Source organism: Bos mutus, chromosome 10, assembly GCF_027580195.1.
Source record: "Bos mutus isolate GX-2022 chromosome 10, NWIPB_WYAK_1.1, whole genome shotgun sequence".
Lineage (NCBI taxonomy): Eukaryota > Metazoa > Chordata > Mammalia > Artiodactyla > Bovidae > Bos > Bos mutus.
In genome coordinates this window covers 50,189,336-50,210,883 of record NC_091626.1, presented here as the reverse complement: position 1 = coordinate 50,210,883, position 21,548 = coordinate 50,189,336, and the positions used below count along the sequence as shown (strand labels likewise).

The window sequence follows — 21,548 nt, the reverse complement described above, 5'->3', positions numbered from 1 at the left end:
AAAATTAATTTATTTATTTGAATTGGAGGCTAATTACTTTACAATATTGTGGTAGTTTCTGCCATACATTGACATGAATCAGTCACGGGTGTACATGTGTCCCCCATCCCCCTCCCCATCCCATCCCTCTGGGTTGTCCCAGTGCACTGGCTTTGAGTGCCCGGCTTCATGCATTGAACTTGGACTGGTCATCTATTTCACATATGGTAATATACATGTTTGAATACTGTTCTCAAATCATTCCACCCTTGCCTTCTCCCACACAGTTCAAAAGTCTGTTCTTTACATCGGTGTCTCTTGTGCTATCTCACATATAGGGTCTTCATTACCATCTTTCTAAATTACATATATATGTGTTAATATACTGTATCAGTGTTTTTCTTTCTGACTTATTACTTCACTCTAATAGGCTCCAGTTTCATCCACTTCAGTAGAACTGATTCAAATGCGTTCTTCTTAATAGTTGAGTAATATTCCATTGTAAATATGTACCAAAGCTTTCTTATCCATTCGTCTGCGGATGGACATCTAGGTTGCTTCCATGTCCTAGCTATTATAAACAGTGGTGCAATGAACATTGGGATGCACATGTTTCTTTCAATTCTGGTTTCTTTGGTTTGTATGTTCAGCAGTGGGGCTGCTGGGTCGTATGGCAGTTCGATTTCCAGTTTTTTAAGGAATCGCCACACTGTTCTGCATAGTGGCTGTACTGGCTTACATACCCATCAACAGTGTAAGAGGGTTCCCTTTTCTCCACACCCTCTCCAGCATTTATTGTTTGTAGACTTTTTGATAGCAGCCATTCTGACTGGCATGAGATAGTACCTCATTGTGGCTTCGATTTGCATTTCTCTGATGAGTGATGTTGAGCATCTTTTCATGTGTTTGTTAGCCATCTGTATGTCTTCTTTGGAGAAATGTCTGTTTAGTTCTTCAGCCCATTTTTTGATTGGGTCATTTATTTTTCTGATATTGAGCTCCATGAGCTGCTTGTATATCAAACTGGATTTTTTTTTTAATTTTATTATTGGAGTATAATTGCTTTACAATGTAGTGTCAGTTTTTGCTGTACAACAAAGTGAATCAGCGATATGTATACATATATCTCCTCCCTCTTGAGCCTCCCTCCCACCCCACCCCACATCCCACCTTGCTAGGTCATCATAGAGCACCGAGTTGAGCTCCCTGTGCTATATAGCATCTTCCCACTAGCTAGCTATCTTACACATGGTAGTGTATATATGTCAGTGATAATCTCCAAATTTGCCCTACCCTTTCCTTCCCCTGCTGTGTCCACATGTCTTTTCTTCACCTCTGCATCTCCATTCCTGCCCTGCTAATAAGTTCATCTGAACCATTTTTCTAGATTCCATGTATATGCATTAATATATAATATTTGTCAAAATGAAATCTAAAGATCATAAGAATCAAAGACATGGCAAAAACAGGGCAAAAACATGGCAAAGACAGGGCAAAATTTACTGATAAATGCAGATTCAAACTCAACACTGCAAAGTTTTCTTCAGATACACTGCTGAGCTCTCTCAATATGCCAATGTGGTGACCAGCAAGTGGGGCACACAATGAAAGTAAATTTGATTCTCCCTCAGACCCTCTCTTGCCACTTTCCATCCTAAGAGTACAGCCCAGGTGGTACATTAGATGAATCCATCACTGGGATGTCTCTTCACTGCTCCTTCTCCACTCCCTTTTAACATCCACAGGTATGTACAACCTTATCCTACAGCAATGCTATGTATCAATAATTGTACCACAGAAAAGGATTAAGAAGTACATCATTCACTGTTTAACTGAAAATGTGTTTCTATAGAAAAACAAACTTCTGAATGAGGAAACTATCCTGGGAGAAATCCACTGTTCTCAACAAAATGTGACTATATGAAGATGTACATAAGTGTTGCTAGCAATACTTGCAGACCTGCTGACTAACATTTTTAATAAGGTATCAAAATACTTTGTGTGAAAGCTGTCTCAGCATTTGCGAGACTTAAAAAAGTGAAGGTTTTGGTAAAACATGGGACGAAGTGCTCTAAGGAATTATTAGAACTAATCTAAGCCATCAAAAAAGCTTAAAAAGCAAGAGAGTTCCAGAAAAACATCTATTTATGCTTTATTGACTATGCCAAAGCCTTTTACTGTGTGGATCACAATAAACTGTAGAAAATTCTGAAAGAGATGGGAATACCAGACAACCTTACTTGCCTCTTGAGAAACCTATATGCAGGTCAGGAAACAACAGTTCGAACTGGACATGGAACAACAGAATGGTTCCAAATAGGAAAAGGAGTATGTCAAGGCTGTATATTGTCACCCTGCTTCTTTAACGTATATGCAGAGTACATCATGAGAAACACTGGGCTGGAAGAAGCACAGCTGGAATCAAGATTGCCGGGAGAAATATCAATAACCTCAGATATGCAGATGACATCACCCTTATGGCAGAAAGTGAAGAGGAACTAAAGAGCCTCTTGATGAAAGTGAAAGTGGAGAAGGAAAAGTTGGCTTAAAGCTCAACATTCAGAAAACGAAGATCATGGCATCTGGTCCCATCACTTCATAGGAAATAAATGGGGAAACAGTGTCAGACTTTATTTTGGGGGGCTCCAAAATCACTGCAGATGGTGACTGCAGCCATGAAATTAAAAGACACTTACTCCTTGGAAGGAAAGTTAGACAGCATATTCAAAAGCAGAGACATTACTTTGCCAGCAAAGGTCCGTCTGGTCAAGGCTATGGTTTTTCCTGTGGTCATGTATGGATGTGAGAGTTGGACTGTGAAGAAAGCTGAACGCCGAAGAATTGATGCTTTTGAACTGTGGTGTTGGAGAAGACTCTTGAGAGTCCCTTGGACTGCAAGGAGATCCAACCAGTCCATTTTGAAGGAGATCAGCCCTGGGATTTCTTTGGAAGGAATGATGCTAAGGCTGAAACTCCAGTGCTCTGGCCACCTCATGTGAAGAGTTGACTCATTGGAAAAGACTCTGATGCTGGGAAGGATTGGGGGCAGGAGGAGAAGGGGATGAAAGAGGATGAGATGGCTGGATGGCATCACTGACTCGATGGATGTGAGTTTGAGTGAACTCTGGGAGTTGGTGATGGACAGGGAGGCCTGGCGTGCTGCAATTCATGGGGTCGCAAAGAGTCAGACATGACTGAGCAACTGAACTGAACTGAAGCCATCACAATAAGCCCATATCCATAACATACACACAGAATACAGCTACTATTGTTATCTGTGTTGTGATACTTGTATCTGTAATTACAAAATAATGCACAATCTTGCCCCAAATGTCAACTAGTACAGGTGATATATCTGCTAGTGTTTTAATCCTTCCAGACCAGATTTTGTTTTGAACCAACAATCTCTAATAAAATTCATCCTTTCTACTAAAATTCTACCTTCCCCCACCTTTTTTGGAGGGTAAGTCTGGTTGTATTGTAATGAGGAAAATATAGCAAGTTTTAAAAGTTTAATAGGAAAACTTTTCAGTCTTAAAAATAAGTGAAAAGAAAGTTCTCAGTTTTAGCTAGACTATAACTCAAGTCCCCTTTCTTTCCTAGAATGAGGAAAATTTTATTTCTAAACTGCCTGATGAAAACTTCTGAGTCTTTCCTGAAGACACAACAGACTATGACAAATTGAAATATTGGGTTAGCAAAAAAGTTCCTTGGGTTTTTAAGTAAAAATAAAAGACACATTTTTCATTTTCGCCAAAAACCTCATTGAACAACATATTCACCATTTTGTATCACTACCTTCTGTCATTTTTCAAGGAACTTCATAATTCCATCTTTCTAAAACATTTTATCTTTTTGAGCAAAGAAGTGTTCCAGGTACTTTTTACAATCTTCCAGAGAATTGAATTTTTTTCCACTTAGAGAACATGGTAAAGACCAAAATAAATGGACTCTGAAGGTTCAACGTCTGGTGAACAGAACAAACGAATCAGAACTTCCCAGCCAATAGTGTTTGTAATAGTGTTTGCCTAGCCATCAAAGAAACATGCAATCTTGCGTTATCTTGACAGAAGACTTTGGGTTTTCTGTTGACTAATTCTGGACACTTCTCATTGAGTGCTGCTTTCAGTTGGTCTAACTGGGAGCAGTACTTGTTGGAATGAATCATTTGGTTTTTCAGAAGGAGCTCCTAATAGAGGACTCCCTTCCAGTTCCACCATGTACACAATATCAACTTCTTTAGATAAAGACCGATCTTTGGTGTGGTTGGTGGTGGTTCACTGCACTTCCCCACATTGTACAGTGTCCAGTTTTCATCACCATCACAATTTGTTTTAAAAACAGAACACTCTCATTATGTTTTAGAGAATCACATGCAGAAACACAATCAAGGTTTTTCACTTAACTTACGTGAAAACCATTAACATAACCACCGATAAACATAACCAAGCTGGTGCACATGATTCTCAATGCTTGATTTGGATGATTTGAGTATGTTGGCTGTCTCCCACATGGTATAATGCTGACTGTTCTATTTGATCACTATCAGTGTCAACTGACTGGAGCACTGTTCAGTGAGAAATTTCCACCATGAAACTTTGCAAACCACTTTTGACATGTTCAATCATAGTACTTTCTCCATATGCTGCACAAATCTTTTTTCACATTTCAATTGTGTTTTTACCTTTCTTGAAATAATATAGCATAATATGCTGAAAATGCTCTTTTCCTTCCACCTTCAATATTAAAATGGCTACATAAAAACTGACCTATTTTGTTTTGTTTTTTTTTTAATGCCACACTGATATAACAGCTGTCACAATACAATCTAACAAAACTGTCTTAAATGAAGTTAAAGACAACCGAGCACAACTAGAGCCATGGTATGGAAAAAAATAAGCAAACTTTTTGGCCAACCCAATACTTAATAGAATTCACTTATCCCTCAAGGAGAAAAAAACAAACACAAACCAAAAAATACAGAAAGTAATCCAGAATTCTTGGGGAGAGAAAAGCTTAGCATTTAGTTCCAAACATTGGGGGTCAGTAGATCCATGGACGTAAGGGCTCTGTGACTTTGAGCAAGTTACTTCCCTTCTCAGTTTTTCAGGCTAGATGAGGAATAACCAAGATATGTCTTAGTTCTGACAATAGACTCCTCCAGGTCCAGACACAGCAAATCAAACAGCCTTCTCCCAGTCAGCGTAAACTCTCCTCAGTCTTCAGGCAGCCACTACCAACAGATGAGAAGTGGGAAAGGGATGAAGCCTATTAACTTCATTCCCAACTCCAATGTCCTCAGGTCTCTTCTAGCTCTAATGTCTGTGATCTTAAAGAAATACTAACCAAACTTGAGGGAAAAAATAGTAACTTGCCCTTATCGCTGTCAGGATGAACAATGTATAAGCAGAAAGGGAAAATATGAGTGCTGAATCATGCTGCTGCTGCTGCTAAGTCGCTTCAGTCGTGTCCGATTCTGTGAGACCCCATAGACGGCAGCCCACCAGCTCTGCCGTCCCTGGGATTCTCCAGGCAAGAACACTGGAGTGGGTTGCCATTTCCTTCTCCAATGCATGAAAGTGAAAAGTCAAGGTGAAGTCACTCAGTCATGTCCGACTCTTGGCGATCCCATGGACTGCGGCCCACCAGGCTCCTCCGTCCATGGGATTTTCCAGGCAAGAGTACTGGAGTGAGGTGCCATTGCCTTCTCTGAATCATGCTAGGTAAGCTCAAAAACCACAAAGTGAAACACTTTAGGAAAGCGACTTGGAAAACAAGAACAGATTAAACAACAAAAAAAGTAAATAATGAAGTCAAACATGGGCCTATGTTGTTATGCACTAGAGAAGAAGTTAAAGTGGAATGACCATATTAATAAATGCTTTCTTGGAAAGTTGCCAAATAAAGCAAATTTCTACAGATCATTTCCTATTTTTCCAAAATAAAATTAGAAATGGTTCTATGAAAATATGAATTCCCAATACATAATAAATCATAAGAATGAATGCAAAAGAATTTTAGTCACAAAATTAAATACAAATTTTATTAATATAGTAAAAATGCTGAAGTATAAAGCAGCATATGCACTTCTGCCTTGTTACTTCATTTTTTCTTTTAAAAATAAATTTACAAGTAACTTCTGTCTCTATTTCAATTAAAATTTAAAACCAAGACACTCAAAAATAGGACAGTACTAGAAGATATTAGGGAAAAGACTTTAGAACAAGGAAAATAGATTGGGAAAACAGATTTAGAATCTAGGAAAGAGGTGTTTGGGAAACAGGCTTCATAAATGCTTTAGTTTCAGAAGGTGATAGTCAAAGAAATTTTAGATTGAGTGACTCAATTAACCCCATTAATTCATCCATGTCCATTCCTCAAATCTGGCACTTTTCTCTATTACCACAAAAAATACTAATGGTAAACAAATGATCCTTATGGTCTTTCTAAAAGTCTAGGATCACTCAAGTTTTAAAAATAAGGGCCTTGGAACCAACTCTGGAAGGGCTCATAAGAACCAGAGACAAATTAGAGAACTAAAGAAACAGGGAGAGTGTGCACTAGATCTCCAGCGGACCCTTTTGAGTTCTGTATCACGCACATGTAATTTTTAATTTAAATAACAAATAAATCATTCATTTTACTTTGCAGTTGTGTATGAAAAACAGTGACAAATATTGCCTCTGAGTTTATGCATGCCATAACAAAAAGTTTCATTAAAGAGTGTGGCAGATTCATGTTGATATATGGCAAAACCAGTACAATATTGTACAGCTAAAAAATAAAATAAAATAAATTAAAAAAAAAAGAGTACTGTTAAAAGAATTTCAGAACATTAAGGGGAAAATCTAACAATTTATGAGACCAATAGCAAAAATCATTTAAAGAGATATATAATTATCAATTCTCCAAAGCTCCAGAAGCTTGGGACCAAAGGCCTTATATAATTAAAACTCAAACTGGGAAGGGGCCAGTTTTGGGGTGTTTTTCTCTAAGGAAACATCAAGAGGAATCACTTTAGCTTTCCCAAAGTTCTGTGCAGGCCTTTAAAGATTTCTGTTTCTGGACTCTGCCTCATCCCAGGAATGGTTCCAGTACCTAGGAAAATTTCTGGAGTCTCATAAAGAGAGGAAGTGAAAACAATGCTTTACCAAGCCCTCTTTCCTAGGGACAAATGAACTCCTTGCCTGACGTAAGCTTTTGCTTTCCTGCTCTAACGATCTTGATCATAGTCACCCAACTACGCTTCCTCAAACAGTGCTTCTACATTACACTTGTTTGCTTAGAATTCATTTTTATTTGTTAATGGTTTGTATTTTGACAGTTTCTTGGGTGATTTTCCTAAAACTCCACCTTTCTACTTTTTAACTAAGGATTATTAGGAATCTTCAGGTCTAATCAAGCTGGCTCAAGGTCACACAAATATCCTAAAGTTCACCTTTACATCTGTGGCTCATTTGTTGCCCCAAATGGACTGCACTTCTCTTCAATAATCCTCCCTACCCCAGTGCCAAATTTCACTTCTCCATCCTATCCAAATTTGCATACCCTTCAAAGATTAGCTCAAGTCCATCTTCCTCAAAGCCTTTCCTAGCTCCTCCCAGGCTACGTGGCCTCTTTTCCACCCTGAAGGTTAACAACGCTCAAGATGCACCACCCCATTTAGCCCCAGCACTTTCATTAACTCAGGTGTCTGGTGCCCTGTCTGCTATGAATGCATGCTCCCCTTGGACTGTGCCTTACTCCTACATGGTGAAGTATTTCATACCTAACATTGGAGAAGTAGCACACGTGTGACTTTTAGGGACACCACTCATTTTACCCTAATCAATTTCAGGAGACCAGGGACACACCAAGCTTTGCCATAGCAATTAATTTTCAGACTAACATAGAGAAGCAGTTATGTTTGGAGAGGCACATGCCTATAATTTACATAACATGTCCTAATGTCTCAAAGGGTAGGAATTAGGGTATAATTCTCAACAGGTGAAGAACACCTAACAGCAAAGAATGAGTTCCCTCACTTAATGCCAAAAGGAGCCATTCTTCAAGAAAACAGCACTATCCCAACACTTTGACTTTGTGTCCCAAGCATAGAGAACAACACCGTTGATGAGATACTATGGTATCCCAAGTGAATAACTGAAGCAATGATCAACAGATGGAGACACGTAAGTAACCACTTGGCAACCAGGAGCAAGATCACACAGCCCACCACAAGTGATCTCAGGAACAGAAAGGGAGAAGGCCAAGATGACTATCCTCCTATAGACTAAAGACAGCACTCAATATTTTTTGAGAAGAGAAAGTTATTTGCTGTTACTGAATTGTACACTTAAAGTGGATAAACTTTATGATACATAAATTATGCTTCAGTAAAACTGTTTAAAAATCTTTGGGGTGACTTGAGCTGGCGTACTTGCTTGTGGTGAAGCATCTCACAGTCCCGTAAGGAGAGGGTACCACGGGTTTTTATTGGAATTTCAAGACAGAAGGCACAAAACCTCTGGTGCAAAAGCCGAAAATTTTCATCATATTACGATAGTAGAGCTTCCAATAATAATAAAAAGTATCAAAATATAGTCTTTGAGAAATACATATACATACAATAAAAACCAAACCATATAAAACTAATGAAATAGAACTGTGCCCCTAGTGGGGATAGTTCAGGAGAAAGGAGAAATGGAAGGGGTGGGGTGGAAAGAAAAACTAATATTTAAGACTGTTGATAGTTGGAAAAAAGCGGAAGTGATGAAAGAAAGGAAATCTTAGAAATCATTGCTATTGGTCAAGATGCTTGGTTTACTGTCCCCAAGGTCATAATGTCCACCTTGGCATACGTTCTTTTAGTAAGGGCTAGGGACATTTTTCCTTTAACAGCAAACAAAGGAAATCAAGAAAGCCACATAGAAAGGAGTAAAGGCCACTTAATTTAATGCAGAGAAGGGGAGGAGGTTACTAAGAGCTTAGTATAAGACCCAAAACAGGAGTTTAGGATAATATTCAAATGGACACTTGATGCCAACTATAAACTAAAATTTTTAAGTATTAGAATAAGACTGTCTATATCTTTCTTACATCTTAGTAACAAATTTCTTTCATTAATCTGAGTTCTCAGATTAACAAAGAGGCCATATGTCATACTCCAACATAATGAAGAGAAAAATAAAGGAATGATTTTTATTTGCATACCTGTTATGTGTCAGCTACTTTAGCAAATACATCTCCTCATGGCAAAATATTTAAAATATTGCTATCCCCATTTCATAGATGATGAAACTGAGGCTCAGGATAAAGAGCCTGCCCAAGGATACATAACTTCCTTCTCAACAATGGATGTGAGATTTGAACCTGACCCTAAAATCCGTTTTTTACACTCTATCATGCTGCCTCTATAAAATACTTTCTACCAGTTTTTACTTTTATGATACTACACACCACATACTAACAGAACCAAGTTGCTGAAATGGCAGTAATTGGCAAAAGAAGCCACAGCTGAAGGCAAGAGAAGGAAAAACCATAAAAAAACACAGAAGTGTGGGGCAATGTAATATAACTACCTCCAAACTGCCAACAACCTCAGAAGGCAAATCAGCAGCACAAAATAATACCTGATGCACAAGGGTATGCATGTTCAGCTGAACACAATGAACTCTGAATTCTACATCCTCCAAATCATCCTAAAAGAATTTAAGACCAGGAAGAGCTTTATAATGCATTTTACCAAAAATGACATTTAAAATAGATTTTTAAAAAGAACTTAGTCTTCTTACAGACAGTTCTCTTTGCAAACTTGGGCAAGCTAGGGAGTGACCTTTTGTCTCTGTTTTCTCATCTGTAAAATGAGAATAACAACAGTACCTATCTCAGGCAGCTGATATATTAATTCATCAAATGAATACATCTAAATCAAAACAGTTCTTGACATAGAGCAGATGTTTGATAAATTTTGGCTAATAAAGTCATTATCTTCAAAGTTCATTTTAAAGGAATAGCTTCATTGGTTCATGCTAGGTAAATGAGATATCATATTGAGATCCATATAATCCAAGTGATTAATTGAAAATTCTGGGTGAGAGCAATGAAGACTGAAAAAAGATTATAAAAAAGTGAGAGATGACAAATGTACAAAGAAAGCAGCACAAGAGAGATGTTAAGTCACCACTTTGCCTACACTTCTATCAACATTTATCTCATAATATAATCAGTTGCTTAATATCTATTTTCTTCATAGGCCAAGAGTCTTTTAAGGGCAGGCATTTATTTTTATATTATCAGCTCAGTACAGGGCTTGCAGCATAGCAGATACTAAATGTATAACAAAATTAGAAGGGAGTGGGACTCAGTAAGATTTGAGATCTATGATGGGAGGACCTGATTTTAACAGTCCAAATAGGACTGGGGGCAGAGTCAGTAAAAACTTATTATCGCTTTTTATTTAATTGATTATCAATATTCTATTCCTTCTGAACTAGGAAATACATTTCAAAAATGTTTAAAAAATAGTTGATTTGCTCTAAAATGAGAAATCTTTCAAATGATGATAAAACAAACTTTGGTAATTTATTTTTAATATTAAAAATATTGCTCTGATTTGCCTGTTATGCCCCAAAGTTAATTCTAATGGTCAGAAAGTGGAAAGTGAAGTTGCTCAGTCGTGTCCGACTCTGCAACCCCATGGACTGTAGCCTACCAGGTTCCTCCGTCCATTGGATTTTCCAGGCCAGAAGTCATAGCAATAAACTGATGCTAAAGAGACACACCTACTTTTTAGCTGTCAATCTGCCAGATGCAGTGCAGATACAAAAACACAATGACCTCTGGTACCAAAGTAAGCAGGGCTGGGGATGACCAACCCTAAACCACCTTGTCTGAGACTTCCCTTACCTCAGGCCTTTTGAAGCACACAGCCATAACAATGCCTCCTTCCTCACAGATGTTCAGTACAGGGAGTACCCCTAGCCTAAGAAAGATCAAATCCATCTTCAGGAATCTGAAAAGCTGGGAAACAAAACCTAAGTTGAGAGATCATATGTCGTCCAGTCTAGTCTGGAGGCAGCCTCATAGCAAGCCAAAGTCACAAATTAAGCTGAAGCTAAGGGGGAAGCAGAAGCCAAAGGAAAACAGAGAAAGTCAGGAGAGGATGGAGCAGGGCTGGGACATTTGCCACAGGTGTAAGATTTAAGAGGGCACCAAGAAACTCAGTTACAAAGACAGACGATATTTTAAAAAATCCAAATTACTGCTCTGGAATGGAGAGGAAGCACAGAAGCTGAAGAGAGCCCATGTAAACTGTTCAGAGGGAGGAGGACAGGAGCTTTCCAAGTGCCTGCTCTGGGTTCCAGCTGTAGTTCGGTGCAAGGAGCTCAGGCACCTTAACTGGGTAACACCCGCTATAACTCCCAGCCTTTCTGCCATAACTTCGAGTAAGCTAGCTTAAGCGGGTAGTGTTCTGAGACCTAAGAACCCTGATTAATAAACTATTTTGGGAAAATGAGACATGCACATAAAGCTTTTGTGTGTGTGTGTGTTGTTTTTTAAATTAAGGCAATATATAAATAACTGACAAAAGAATGGTACCAGCAATTAGTACTACAGAAGTTCAGAGATCACTGTGGGTGATCAGGGAAGGATCTTGTATCCAGATAGCAGGGCGGAGCTATATTTGAAGCTAGAAGATCAAAGTACATGTTAAAAAGGGATGGGAGGAGGATGAGAAGGGAGCCAGGGAAAGGAAAGGAAGAAACTTAAAAGGAAAGACATGATCCTCTGTATTACAGCAACGAAGTAAACATGGTTCCCTGCTCTTCTGCCTCCAGCCCTCAGATAACACTGCTCATTACACCTGAAATGTCCTTTCACCCTCTGCTCACGTTGAGACCCGTTCTTTCAGGGACTGGTTCAAACATTTCTTTGAAGAGGCTCCCCTAGTATCTGACTCAGAAGGAGTTATAAGCCAGAACTCCTATTTAGCAGTGGGAAAAGATAGACAAGAGGAAATGGCAGATGGGAAGGCTAACTAAGAAGCTGAATGCAGTGACGAGACCTGTACCCTGGTGGAGAGCAAATGATGTCTTAGAGGAGAACAGGAAGTGAGACTCTTTGACAAGGAGGACTAACAGGGGCTCAAAAGTGGCAAAGCTAAAGCAGGTGTAGCTGCACAGAGGGCTTGGTAGAGATAAAAATGTGTAAATCCACCAAGGTCCATTTCTGTGTATGGTTCTACCATCTTCTCTAAGATACTGTAGTTCTTTGGGACAAACAAATGGAGGGGGTTGACTTTTAAATAATCCTTTACTGATTTTTCCTAATCATAATAATCTTTCTTCCCTACTTCCCCACTCCCCCATCCCAACCACCCCTCCAATCCCACCTTCAAGCCAAGCCAAGTAGCCCAGAGGCCATTATGACAAAGTGGGGGGGGAGGGAACAGTTCTTTAAGAATACTAACTTGGGTTAATAATCACCCACCATGAACAAAAATAAATCCTGGGTATATCAAATCTAAGCTAACTACAACAATCTTACATACAAGTCTATGAAAGTGAAAGTGAAATCACTCAGTCGCGTCAGACTCTTTGGAACCCCGTGGACTGTAGCCTACCAGGCTCCTCCATCCATGGGATTCTCCAGGCAAGAATACTGGAGTGGGTTGCCATTTCCTTCTCCAGGGGATCTTCCTGACCCAGGGATCGAACCCGGGTCTCCTGCATTGGAGGCAGACGCTTTAACCTCTGAGCCAATATATTGGTACATATTAAATAATACAAACATGACGATTGCTACTGATTTAACAGATTGATAGTTTCAGGAAGTGTTTTAACACCAGGAGAATATACTTGAAATAAACTCAACTTACCATCAGTTCTCATTCACTCTTGTCCACTCATGCCTCATTTCCTCCCAGCTTACCATATTTCTACCCGTTTTCTCACATGCGCTTCAGGAATTATGTTCACATGTGCATACTTGTAATGATATTAGTGCTTAGATGTGCCCAGATGTAAAACTGTCATTTTTAAAGAGTAATCTCCATGTATCAATTACCTTAGATTTTAAGTGTGTCTTGGTGTGTTTGTGTTCTTCCCTCAGACAGTAGGTGTGTTTGAGCACACATACCCGAGGGAGTGTCTCTCTCTACAGATCAAAAAGGGTGCATGTCTGTGGAGGAACCTAGCCTGTGGTACAATTCTCAAAGTGAATTATTAAAAGGGTGAAATAATAAATAGAAAACAAGCAAAAAGAGGAAAAACAAGAAAGAGTATAAGGGCAAAAGAAGTCTGTCACAAAAGATGATGTATTGTATGACATTTATATGAAATGTCCAGAACAGGCAAATTCATAGACAGAAAGTACAACAGTTGCTTATGGCTAGGGGGGTTGGGAGGAAGTGGGTAGTGACTACTAATGGGCATGGGGTTACTTTTTGATGTAATGAGAATGTTCTAAAATGAACTGTGGTGACGGTTACCCAACTCTATGAATATACTGAAATCCACTGTCTTTTACACTTTAAGTGAGTGAACTGTATGCTGTTGTTGTTCAGTTGCTGAGTCGTGTCTGACTCTTCTCAACCTCCTGGACTGCAGCACACCAGGCTTCCCTGTCCTTCACTATCTCCCGGAGTTTGCCCAAACTCATGTCCATTGAATTAGTGATGCCATCCAACCATCTCATCCTCTGTCGTCCCCTTCTTCTGCCTTCAATCTTCCCTATCTTCAGGTTCTTTTCCTATAAGTCGGCTCTTTCCATCACATGAACTGTATATGTGAATTATATTTCAATAAAGCTGTTACTGAACTGAACTGAACTGAAAGCTGTTATACATTAAATAGAAAAAGAATAAGGAAACCAAAGTTGTCCTGCATTTCCATGGAAGGGTAACTCTATTTTCGAAAATCTCAACTGTCTTCTACTTCAATTTCAATCAAGCTTTAGTTTCAAGGTTTCCCACTGCTAAGTCCCCTAGTGGTCTCATCTCCATCTCCAGCTTTATTTGTCTTTACTGACAAGGGTGACCCACATACAGAACACGGTGTCCACTGGTTACCACAGAAAAGGACATGTTCACTATGATTTCAACCATAAAAATGTGTATGTGGATGAACAGAGCCTGGAAGGAAATGAGAAAAAACAAAATAGTTATATTAGAGTAATATGATTAAGGTGATGTTCTTTTTAAAATGTTACTGTGTTATCAGTCAATAAAATCTGATAATCTGATAACCAAGAAAAAAGAACCAACCTTAGAAATTGTTTCAAGACAAAGTCAGGAACTGTGTGTCAAAAAGGATTGGACTGAAGTAGTGTAGCAGAAAGATGAAAACTAAAATGCATGGGTTTTATATATATATGACTATGTGTATATATATGTGTCAGTCGCTCAGTTGTGTCTGACTCTTAGCGACCCGGTGGACTGTAGCCCACCAGGCTCCTCTATCCATGGGAATTTCCAGGCAAGAATAATGGAGTGAGTTGCCATTCCCTTCTCCAGGGGATCTTCCTGACCGAGGGACTGAACCTGGGTCTCCTGCATTGCAGGCAGATTCTTTACCATCTGAGCCACCAGGGAAGCCTTATATATGTGTGTGTGTGTGTGCGCACGTGCTAAACAAAGGCAGGTGCCTTCCTGCTTCCTTCCACATTAGAGAATATAGAAATTAACAGACCAATCATGTCACTTAAGCAGGGGAACTTACTGGTAAGAGTATCAAAACCCATTATGTGTACATGCAGATCCTCTAACTTTATAAAGGCTAAATTGGCTTTCCTCACCCTGAAAAGATGGCTGGCCTCAGGACCATTCCTTGACCCCACTGAATGCTTTCTATATTAAAACAATACTAAGCAGCCTTGGGGCTTCCCTGGTGGCTCAGAGGGTAAAGCGTCTGCCAGCAATGCGAGAGACCCAGTTCGATCCCTGGGTCAGGAAGATCCCCTGGAAGAGGATGGCAACCCATTCTAGTATTCTTGCCTGGCAAATCCCATGGACAGAGGAGCCCGGTGGGCTAAGTCCAGGGGATGGCAAAGAATCAGATACACTGAGCATGCAAAGCACTCAACATCCTTAATCATCAAAAAAGAAAGCAAATTAAAACTATAGTGAGGTACCATTTTATATCCTTTAGTATGACTAAAATAAAAAGGGCTGATGGCACTAAAATTTGGTGACATTAAAATTTGGCAACTAGAACTCACATAAACCACTCTGGAGACCTGTTTGGCAACTTTTTAATAAAATTAAACATACATCTTACCCTATGACTCAGTAAATCTACTCTTAGGAACTTCTAAAGAGAAATAAAACACTTATCCACACAAGACTCATAAAACGTTCATAACAACTTTATTCCTAACAACTCAAATCCAGAAATAGCCCAAATATCCATCAAGAGGAAATGAGATACACAAATTGGAGTATATTCATACAATGGAATACTATCCATCAGTAAAAGAGAAACCACTGATACTACCTACCACTGATACACACAACACTGACAAATCTCAGAAACATTCTGTTACCATTTATGTCAAGTCCAAGACTAGGCAAAACAAACCTATGGTGTCAGAAATAGGGAGTAAGAAAGTGGTGGCCTTTGGAGAATGTGTAAAGGAAATGGCTGGAAAGGGGCATGAGGGTACTTTCTATGGTGATAAAAATATGTTCTATCTCGTTAGTAGCAGTTACAACAGTGTATAAAATGGACAGAACTACTTGAACTATTGAAGATGTGTGCATTCTATGGAATGTGAATTATACCTCAGTTAAAAAAAAAAAAAGAAAAAATACAATGTAGTACTCTGCTTCAAGACAGAAGTTAATGATTTTGTTTCAAATGAAATTTTAGAATACCACACACATACATGTTCAATTACTTGCTATTCACCTCTCTATTCCTTCGTTATTGTAAACCACCTAGTGGGTTACGGATGCCTATAGGTATATAGATCAAAAGTATACGTGTTCATGTTCAGGTTTCATTAATGTCAAATCAACTTTGACTATTCACAAATTTCAATACATGCCTAATGGACTGTGAGAAGTTCGGTAAAAAAATTTTTTCTAATATGATTTTATAGTTGTCATTTTAGAGGGTCTGAAATAAAACTGAGAAAGGAAAAGGCAGCTAAATTGGATGTTAGCAAGGATGGGAGATAGTATTTTGGCAATTATTACAACCCAAAGAATAAGGCTCTCAACTACTTCAATCAAGACAGAGTCATGTATGTTTAAATTTAAGGACAACTGAAAAGCATGAAGAATAATTTGCCAGGTAATTTGATCTTTAAAAGATAACATATACTAAAGAACAGCAGCAGTGTACATCACAAACACCTAAAACTCACTGAGACCTTTTCTACTGTTATCACTGAGTTCTCTGTGCCTCTTTCCAGGTCTGTTTTCATCTTGACCACCTCTTACCCTCCACAGGACAGTGCTCAGATCTAACTGATTTTCATAAAGCCACCTCACTCCAGGTTCCAAATAAACTTTTGAAGTTGCACTCTATTCTATGTAGATATATTATAAATACATTCAAACAGTATAGAGAGTATATAGCCTAGGGGAATGCATATGATCATTTAGTGGAAAAAAGATGACTTCATTTGTTACCTACTCCCATGACTGTTGAAGATCTCTCCCTCTGAACTCCTACAGCATGTTTTTATTCCCTACAGACAAACTTACAGTGCTCTGAACTATAAACAAGTACACATGCCTAATCTCGGAGACAGCAGACTCTCAGACAAAAAAATATATATATATCTTCTATGTCTGTAGTCACCAGAAGCCTAAGACAGGGTCTTGTACAGGTGGGGGCAAAACACATGTTGAATCAGTGAATTACCGAATTAATATGAGTGAAAACGTGTGAGGGTGAAAGAGGAAGAGAGATGGGAAAAAAAGATCAGAGAATACAACAAAGAGAAAGGAGAAGGGAAGGAGCAAAAGAGAAAAAAGAAAGGGCAAAACCTTGGGAAGGAAATTATTTTTGTTAGAGAGAAGGATTATTATTATTTTTAATAATGAAAGAGGGTTGGAAAAAGCCATTGCTATGCATCTCATATCACAGCTATCAGCACTGGTCTTTAAACTGTCATTATAAACACCCTAAAACATCTCTCAGCCCTTCATATTCCAAGTGTCATTTCCCAATGCAACTACAGTATTCCCTATCTGACCAGAAGATACAAAGGCCCCACTTCAAAGCTACCAGACACTGGGTAATTTATGGTGAGAAGCGTCACTCTACCCCATTCAAGTCCTTTCTGTTGTGATGAATCTGTGTTTCATTTAAATAAACCAGGAGCTGAAATTTGAAAAATCTGATTAGAGGAATCTGAGCACTGTAACTGGATTTGACCTGTAAGTATTTAACTTTAGGTGAAGTTACTCATTGCAGAGTAATTTGACCTGGAAGATATACCACAAAACTTTGGAATTAGTCATAACAACACACACAAATTGAGCATTAGGTCAGTGACATCCTAAAGAACTATTTTTGTTCCTTTATACCTAGTACAAGGGCTCGGAATGACAGGTGTGCTCAATGTTCCCTGAATGAATAAAATGAATTTTTAAAGTCAGGTATTTAGGGCTGATAATCTTGGGGTCATCTGGCCGAACAACCTCATTTTAAAGATGAACAAACTAGAAATCCTGAGAGCTTTGAAAGCAAGCAAGCTAAACAAGCCAAAATATACTGCATCTGACATTTTCCCTTTTCCTTACTTTCCTAGAAATGTGTTAAGTGATTCTAAGTATTCTAATAAAATAACTTTGGCTCTTAAAGAAGTGAGAGGGTTAAAAAAAAAAAAAAGGTGCCAAAGGACTTCCCTGGTGATACAGTGGATGAGAGTCTGTCTCCCAAGGCAGGGGAAACAGGTGGGTAAGATTCCACAGGCGGTGTGTAACTAAGCCTGAGAGCCACAAATACTGAGCCGGTGTGCTGCAAAGTCGCTTGGCCTTTTAACCTGTGTCACCGAAATAAGAAGCCCTCGTACCCAAGGAAGAATAACAGACCCCCCCAGCCCCCGTTTGCCACAACTAGAGAAAGCCTGCCTGAGGCAATGAAGATCCAGAACAATCAAATAAATAAAACTTTTAAAAGGTGCCTAGGACTAGGAAGGAGAGACTAGCAAAGGTAAATGAGGTTAAAGAAAATTATTTTTCTAAGCCTAATATATTTTTGGACAGGCCAATTAATTAATCAATTTAATCTGAAAAATTAATCTGAAGGAATTCTCAGAAAAAAGAAACACGAAGTGCATGAAAATGTTACAAACCAAGGGAGACCGCACATAACTAGTTTAAATCTCCACAGGCTTATTTCCTGTTCAAGTACGACCTCCTGGGATTACGTTTTACTGCAATGTTCATTACCAGATGACTTTTGGTTTTAAGAGAAGCCAAGGGCAAGTTGGAAATGCGATTCTTAACTAAACATAAAAAACCCCCCAAACCAAACCAAACAAACAAAAAAAAACCCCTATGTCTGTTCTCACTTGTTTGTAATCAGGATGCAGGCTTGCAGAGGTAACACCCCAATTTCTGTAAGCAAAAATATAACGACCCAGTCACGTCCTCAAAACAAACCAACATACAAACTTCACAGCCGGATCCAGCTGTCCTGCATGGGAGCCAGGAACTTATTCTAACAGCAAATAGATCAAAAGGGGGAACGCAAGACAAGCCAGATTTCAATCAAAAAGGAAAGGGTGTGCCCTGCTTTTTTTTTTTTTTTCTTTCCAACTTTCACCAAGCAGAAATCTTTGAAGGAGTCTTGGTGAAAAAAAACCTTTAGACGCTAGTCCCCCGAGCTACACCCCGGCGAGGGGGAAGGGGCAGGCACCTCGAGCTCTCACGACAGCGGCCCGCGCGAGCTCCAGCCCGGCGGGGAAGGGGCCGGTCCCGAACCCCACGAGGCCGGGCCCCCGAGTGATTCATCAGCAACTCGGGGTTCGCGCGCCTCCACCGCGGGCGACGCCCCAACACGTCCCACGGCTGCTACCCCGGCCCGTCAGCTCTGAAGCAACCCCCAGCGTCCCCTCGCTCCCCGAGTGGTATCGGTAGGGAAGGAGATCGCAAGCCGGGCGGCTGGAAAGCAGCAACCTCTCCCGCCTCAGCCACCATGGCCGGTGCGACTCCCTGCCCGCGCCCGCAGACGGCCTTCCTGGAAAGCACCGGACTGGGCTTACCTGACTGGCGTCCGCTGCGGCAACCGACCTCCTTCACAAACCTGCGGGGACTGCCTGCCGCTCGGTTCCCAGTACCCGCCCGTCCGCCGGCGTCCGCCTCCCAGGGAGTGGTCGGATCCACCCGCCGGCGTTCCCCCAACTCGACGGCGCTGGTTCCCACTCCGCCCCCAGACGCGCGTGCGCACTCCCAGATCGAGGAGGCATCCTGGGAGTTGTAGTCCGAGCGAGGAGGGCGCGACTCGGCGAAACCCTGGTATTTTCTTTTTGGTGGACGTTGAAAGAGGCTGTGAATACCAAGACTTAACACCAGCCCGAGGAAACGTCCTCTGCTCGTGGAATTATCTGCCTTGGACCCTTTGAGAGCTATAAACAGAAGCTAACGGCTCATTAGTATAGATTTCCTTTTTTACTTTGACTTTTAGTCAAGAGGGACTCACGGCAGGACTTGTATGCTTGGTTGCTAATGCGAGGACATGACTTTGAGTCCTCTAAATTTTTCTTGAAAAACTGATAGAAAAGGAAACAAAGGCCAAGACACGAGAGAGACATAAATAAGGAGATGTCACCTCAAGGGCATTGTGACCCTAGTGAGTTCCTTAGGTATGAAACCAGGGATGATGTTGCAGAGATCAGTTTCAGCCCCATCCCAACCTCGCATTTTAGCTACAAGCTGTACACCAGGCAGTGGAACTGAAGTGATGGAAGTGGGAGAAAAAATAGTAGAGCTGCTTAGCCGGGAGCTGGGGCAGGTGGACACTCTGGAGGCGAAGAGGAAAAGAGCAGGAATACTTTAGAAGACAGCTCCACGGTGGCTTGTGAAATGGCTGCCTTTTGTCCTGTGCTCTGAGGAGAGGAAATAGCCATGACCTTGCATTCATTAATCACTCCCCGGTAATTTTCCTGGTCTGCCCTTCAGGAATAAACCATTCATCGGAGCCAGCTCCACTTTGATACGCCTTCTTAAAAACAAAACAAAACAAATGCATCCAGATAGAGGACTGAAGTGCCTGCTTGAGATACATTCCAGCTACTTCAGTTCGGTCGCTCAATCGTGTCCGACTCTTTGCGACCCCATGAACCACAGCACGCCAGGACTCCCTGTCCATCACCAACTCCCAGAGTCCACCCAAACCCATGTCCATCAAGTCGGTGATGCCATCCAACCATCTCATCCTCTGTGGTCCCCTTCTCCTCCTGCCCTCAATCTTTCCCAGAATCAGGGTCTTTTCAAATGAGTCAGCTCTTCGCATCAGGTGGCCAAAGTATTGGAGTTTCAGCTTCAACATCAGTCCTTTCAATGAACACCCAGGACTGATCTCCTTTAGGATGGACTGGTTGGATCTCCTTGCAGTCCAAGGCACTCTCAAGAGTCTTCTCCAACACCACAGTTCAAAAGCATCAATTCTTCAGCACTCAGCTTTCTTCACAGTCCAACTCTCACATCCATACATGACCACTGGAAAAACCATAGTCTTGACTAGATGGACCTTTGTTGGCAAAGTAATGTCTCTGCTTTTTAATATGCTGTCTAGTTTGGTCATAACTTTCCTTCCAAGGAGTAAGTGTCTTTTAATTTCATGGCGGCAATCACCATCTGCAGTGACTTTGGAGCCCCCCAAAATAGAGTCAGCCATGAAGTTTCCACTGTTTCCCCATCTATTTGCCATGAAATGATGGGACCAGATGCCATGATCTTAGTTTTCTGAATGTTGAGCTTTAAGCCACTTTTTCACTCTCCTCTTTCATTTTCATCAAGAGGCCCTTTAGTTCTTCTTCACTTTCTGCCATAAGGGTGGTGTTATCTGCATATCTGAGGTTATTGATATTTCTCCCGGCAATCTTGATTCCAGTTTGTGCTTCCTCCAGCCCAGCGTTTCTCATGATGATGGTTAAGCACCTCCCGGCATTTACTTCCGGGAGCGCCTGGGTAAACATCCTGGAATTTCATGCAGTTAGAATCTGCTAATTTAACAATAAAGATCACTAATGATTTGGGGGTTTTCAGAAGAAGAAAAAGAAAATAAAAACAGTTCCAAAATGCAAATACTCTTAGAAGGCTATTAACATGAAATCGAGTGCCACTGCATCTTATTTTCTATAGCATATTAGTGGGAATCTGTTTCTCAAATATTCTTGGAGATAATAACTGAGAGCAATGTCCTACAGAATTCAGAATTCAGGTTCAACTAATATTTATTGAATACTTAACCCACACCAAGAATTGTGCCAACACTCCCTTAATAATATATCATCCAATCCTCTAAATAACCTACAAAGACTATGTTAGTATCTTCTGTTTCTACATATGAGAAAACTAAGACTCAGAAAATTTAAATAATCTGTGCAAGGTCACACAGTCAGTAATTGTG

The 21,548-nt window shown here is 40.2% G+C and overlaps 1 protein-coding gene across 1 annotated transcript in view; it reads right to left on the bottom strand.

The window, feature by feature from the left end:
• TMOD3 (tropomodulin 3) overlaps positions 1–19,338 on the bottom strand; it is an 88,044-nt gene extending 68,706 nt beyond the window's left edge. The window contains exon 1 of the mRNA XM_005900459.3: positions 19,180–19,338. The gene's annotated coding sequence lies outside the window, so the exon portion shown is untranslated. The remainder of the gene's footprint in view (positions 1–19,179) is intronic.
• Positions 19,339–21,548: the final 2,210 nt, after the last annotated feature.